The sequence below is a fragment of the Lactuca sativa genome, chromosome 3 (genome assembly GCF_002870075.4).
Source record: "Lactuca sativa cultivar Salinas chromosome 3, Lsat_Salinas_v11, whole genome shotgun sequence".
Classification (NCBI taxonomy): Eukaryota; Viridiplantae; Streptophyta; class Magnoliopsida; order Asterales; family Asteraceae; genus Lactuca; species Lactuca sativa.
In genome coordinates this window covers 208,658,094-208,664,093 of record NC_056625.2, presented here as the reverse complement: position 1 = coordinate 208,664,093, position 6,000 = coordinate 208,658,094, and positions in this window count along the sequence as shown.

Genomic DNA, 6,000 nt, shown 5'->3' with positions numbered 1-6,000 from the left:
TTAACTTAGTCTTAATCCATACTCCCGGACTAATAGCAAGTTTATCTCTTTACCTGATCCATACTCACGGATCTAAAACTAACCTCTTAATCTGATCCCTACTCACGGATCTAAACTGACCTCTTGATTTGATCCCTACTCACGGATCTAAACTAACCTCTTGATCTAATCCATACTCGCTGAATAACTAGATCAACAACAACAACATCGGGGCCTCTCATCTGTTTATCACACATCAACTGTCTCCCCATGTTCTACCCAACATATTAGTAGATAAAAATATATATTTTTATACATAGTTTGAAACCTGTATAACATTCTCATTCAATACCTATTCCACATAACAGATGAGGCACACCCACATAACACGTATTTCATAGAGAATAAATCAGATCTATGAGATAGAAGAAAGTGAATATACATTCACACACATAACAACAAAACTATACACATAACATGTAATTCGTATAAAATACTTTATAATTATGCGTTAGAAGAAAGTAACCACACACTCACTTGATCAGAAGATGATCGGACAGCACTACGGCTTATAGAAGTAGTAATCCACAGCAGATTTGGAAGATCTTCACAAAAATCGAACTTCTCGCGGGCAGAGCTTCGACTCGGGAACCGCACTTCTCGGGATCTTCAGGATCTCGGGACTCGCCTCGGGGCTCGAGTATGATACCGGGGCTTCGGGGTGGCATCGGGAGTAAAAACGCAGAGCTTCGGCACAAAGATGAGAAGAAATGAGCAAATAAACCCTGAACCCTCGCATCCTATTTATAGTGAAAATATCTGATGTACTCGCCGAGTAGGGGACACCTACTCGCCGAGTTGGTCCATACTCGCTGAGTAGGGGACACCTACTCGCTGAGTTGGTCCATGTGGCGGCTTTCTGGTGGTGCCACGTGTCAAATTCTGGGTGGTGCCACGTCACCCCTATCGCGTATTAGCCTTCGAACTTAGAAAAATCATAACTCTCGCATACGAGCTCCATTTTTGACGTTCTTTATATCCACGCGTAGGTAAAATCAAGATCTACAACTTTCGTTTAGACTCCGTCGGCTAAATCTTGACCGATCTCAAATTTAACAGTAGGAGGCGTTTAGACTGTTAAATGACCGCGAAGAATTCGTAACGCCTTCATACGAACTCCGTTTTCGTCCATATTTTTACCGTTGAGTTCCTATTAATGAGACCTTCAACTCTCATTTAGGTCGCGTAAGCCAAAAACCGCTCGAACTAAAATTCGAGTTTCGGGTCGTGCACTGCTAAGCCGAATCTTAGAAAAATCATAACTTCCTCATACGAAGTCAGATTTGGGCGTTCTTTTTATTGACGTTCTTATCTTAACATACTCTACAACTTTTGTTTAGATTGATAAGGCTAAATCTCGCTCTATCGTAAATTCACTATTTACGCTTCCCGGTGCCATGCCGGTTTTGCCGTAAAACTTCGACAAGTCATAACTTCTTCTTTATAACTCGGATTTTGGCGTTCTTTATATGCACGGAAACCTTGTGACATATACTACAACTTGGTTGAGATTAATCCTTCTAGATAATCTTCCATCAAAAAGTCATTTTTGACGCCTATCGTCTTAAAATTGACTAGCCCGAATCTACGGGCGTTACAATTATCTCCCCCTTAGGATGATTACGTCCCGGAATCATCAACGAAATAGGACTTGCATAATGATTCCACACTTTATTTATTTATCCTAGGTAATAACCGTAACTTCTATGTTTTCTCGAAAGAGTATTTAACTCTATGGCTTTCTTGACCGCAAACGAGGCCCAATCTTGCATCTGCTTATCGTACTATGTTGTACTTTCAATCGTAACCTTCAAGTTACCAAATAAGTCCTCATTGTGGACTCCTTCTTCTTCTCAGGATAAATACCTTCCTTTATCTATTGTAACAACCCGATGGGTCGTGCTCTATTGACCTCTCATCGCACGATGCGACGCTTAGACTCGGTCTTTAATAAAGTTAAATTCCAGAATGGAATATACCTTCCTTCATATTCTAATGTGATATAATCACATTTCAGCATGTATCACTTCTACCTGCAAACTTCTTTTAACAACGAGCGCGACACTATCAATCGCATTAACTTCAACCTTCTGACTTAAGTCAGATGTTACATCTAACTTGGTCCTCTAGACCACGTAACATACTCCTCGTAGCCGAACTCAAATTTAAACATGACCACTAGGGTCGGAACAAGAACCATCTTACTAGTCATTACCGAAACAATGGTAACGACATACCAGAATAAAATTGAATCAATCACTAGCTTCTTGGTAACCTTGTGACTTTCCCTGATCCAAGTGCGAGTCCTGTGCTTCCGGTAGTATATGCATCTACTACCTTTCACACCTACTCATACTCGTCCCAAGTATTGTCTCGCAGTTAACCAAGTCACCATACAAGAAAAACACAAAACAATTTAACACATACAAATGTGTCCAAGTAATCATAAACAATTTCCTTAGACTCTACTAGGACTTCTTTATTACTCAATCCTCAATCATCAACTCTACTTCAACTCGATTGGTGATGGAAATACCAGACGATGAGACAACTTCAAGAATTTCACCAATCGTTCCATCATCCTGCCAATCGAAGGTGTACTTTAGACGTACCGTACTCCTCTAAATGTACTTTTATTTCATAAGACATACTCTAAAGGCAAGATACCACTCTTACGATATCTTCTGATAGGTGTCATCCACTATCATAAAACTTCTTCATTTCCTCCATTTACTCAATTCTCTATGCGTCTTCACCATGACCTTTCGTGCATCCAAGCAGACATTCGATGTACCAACGAGAATTTAAGATAAGAAAGCTTCATTTACGATAAACGTATAAATCTCCTTATCCCTCCGAAACGTTTACATGCTAGTTCTAATATCGTAGCCATACGCTTAGAATCCTAAACACATAAGGTTTCCAGATCCGGTCGGCAATAGACCATAGATCCGAACAAATAATAGCATCAATATAGCTATCACACAAAACATTTAGCACATAAAAGCATTTTAGGCATCATTCCTAAAATGAACTAGTGCTTGTGTCAATTTAGGTGTACTACCTAACATATTTTAGACACACTCCTCACAATCATTACTTAGCATTCTAAGTTTAAGTCTAGAAATTTCCTACAAATTCCTAGTTCGCTTAAACTAATGCTCTGATACCAACTGTGACATCCCCATTTTTCACGGCCAGAAAAGATCGATTTGTTTATGCTTGCTTTTAAAATCAGAGTATCCTTTTAAAGAAAACAGTTGCGGAATTTGTTCCTAAAACAAAATATGATAATAACTTATCAAAACATTTCTCAAAGAGAATTTATTTTCATTTAATAATAAAACCTCGGGATGTCATGTTCCGATACAGACATATAAGCATAAACAGAACTTACATTTAATTACACAATTGATTTATATCTCCTTTAAATCTCTCTGTGAAATATGTCTTCGTATTAATACCTGTGATACAAAGAAAACTGAGTGGGTCAGGCTTGGGAGCCTGGTGAGCATATAGGGTTTTCATCCCACAATGTTATATCATATATTTATAAATATAGAAAATTCAAACTTGCACAATTTCACCATATAAAGACAACTCTTAACCCACCCCATTGATCCTCACAATGACACGATCTAAACTCTCGCATCTAATATTTTTCCTCTTTACCTGATCCCTACTCATGGATCTAAAACTACCCGATCCATACCCACGGATCTAAAACTACCTGATCCATACTCACGGATCTAAAACTACCTGATCCATACTCACGGATCTAAAACTAACCTCCTGATCTGATCCATACTCCCGGATCAATAATTGTACCCAACCATACTCCCGGAATAGGGACAATTAAATATACCTTAATCCTGATCTGATCCATACTCCCGGATCTATAACTGTGCCCAATCCATACTCCCGGACTAGGGACAATTATCTTAATCTTAATCCATATCTGATCCATACTCCCGGATCCATAACTGTGCCCAATCCATACTCCCGGACTAGGGACAATTAACTTAGTCTTAATCCATACTCCCGGACTAATAGCAAGTTTATCTCTTTACCTGATCCATACTCACGGATCTAAAACTAACCTCTTAATCTGATCCCTACTCACGGATCTAAACTGACCTCTTGATTTGATCCCTACTCACGGATCTAAACTAACCTCTTGATCTAATCCATACTCGCTGAATAACTAGATCAACAACAACAACATCGGGGCCTCTCATCTGTTTATCACACATCAACTGTCTCCCCATGTTCTACCCAACATATTAGTAGATAAAAATATATATTTTTATACATAGTTTGAAACCTGTATAACATTCTCATTCAATACCTATTCCACATAACAGATGAGGCACACCCACATAACACGTATTTCATAGAGAATAAATCAGATCTATGAGATAGAAGAAAGTGAATATACATTCACACACATAACAACAAAACTATACACATAACATGTAATTCGTATAAAATACTTTATAATTATGCGTTAGAAGAAAGTAACCACACACTCACTTGATCAGAAGATGATCGGACAGCACTACGGCTTATAGAAGTAGTAATCCACAGCAGATTTGGAAGATCTTCACAAAAATCGAACTTCTCGCGGGCAGAGCTTCGACTCGGGAACCGCACTTCTCGGGATCTTCAGGATCTCGGGACTCGCCTCGGGGCTCGAGTATGATACCGGGGCTTCGGGGTGGCATCGGGAGTAAAAACGCAGAGCTTCGGCACAAAGATGAGAAGAAATGAGCAAATAAACCCTGAACCCTCGCATCCTATTTATAGTGAAAATATCTGATGTACTCGCCGAGTAGGGGACACCTACTCGCCGATTTGGTCCATACTCGCCGAGTAGGGGACACCTACTCGCTGAGTTGGTCCATGTGGCGGCTTTCTGGTGGTGCCACGTGTCAAATTCTGGGTGGTGCCACGTCACCCCTATCGCGTATTAGCCTTCGAACTTAGAAAAATCATAACTCTCGCATACGAGCTCCATTTTTGACGTTCTTTATATCCACGCGTAGGTAAAATCAAGATCTACAACTTTCGTTTAGACTCCGTCGGCTAAATCTTGACCGATCTCAAATTTAACAGTAGGAGGCGTTTAGACTGTTAAATGACCGCGAAGAATTCGTAACGCCTTCATACGAACTCCGTTTTCGTCCATATTTTTACCGTTGAGTTCCTATTAATGAGACCTTCAACTCTCATTTAGGTCGCGTAAGCCAAAAACCGCTCGAACTAAAATTCGAGTTTCGGGTCGTGCACTGCTAAGCCGAATCTTAGAAAAATCATAACTTCCTCATACGAAGTCAGATTTGGGCGTTCTTTTTATTGACGTTCTTATCTTAACATACTCTACAACTTTTGTTTAGATTGATAAGGCTAAATCTCGCTCTATCGTAAATTCACTATTTACGCTTCCCGGTGCCATGCCGGTTTTGCCGTAAAACTTCGACAAGTCATAACTTCTTCTTTATAACTCGGATTTTGGCGTTCTTTATATGCACGGAAACCTTGTGACATATACTACAACTTGGTTGAGATTAATCCTTCTAGATAATCTTCCATCAAAAAGTCATTTTTGACGCCTATCGTCTTAAAATTAACTAGCCCGAATCTACGGGCGTTACAATTATCTCCCCCTTAGGATGATTACGTCCCGGAATCATCAACGAAATAGGACTTGCATAATGATTCCACACTTTATTTATTTATCCTAGGTAATAACCGTAACTTCTATGTTTTCTCGAAAGAGTATTTAACTCTATGGCTTTCTTGACCGCAAACGAGGCCCAATCTTGCATCTGCTTATCGTACTATGTTGTACTTTCAATCGTAACCTTCAAGTTACCAAATAAGTCCTCATTGTGGACTCCTTCTTCTTCTCAGGATAAATACCTTCCTTTATCTATTGTAACAACCCGATGGGTCGTGCTC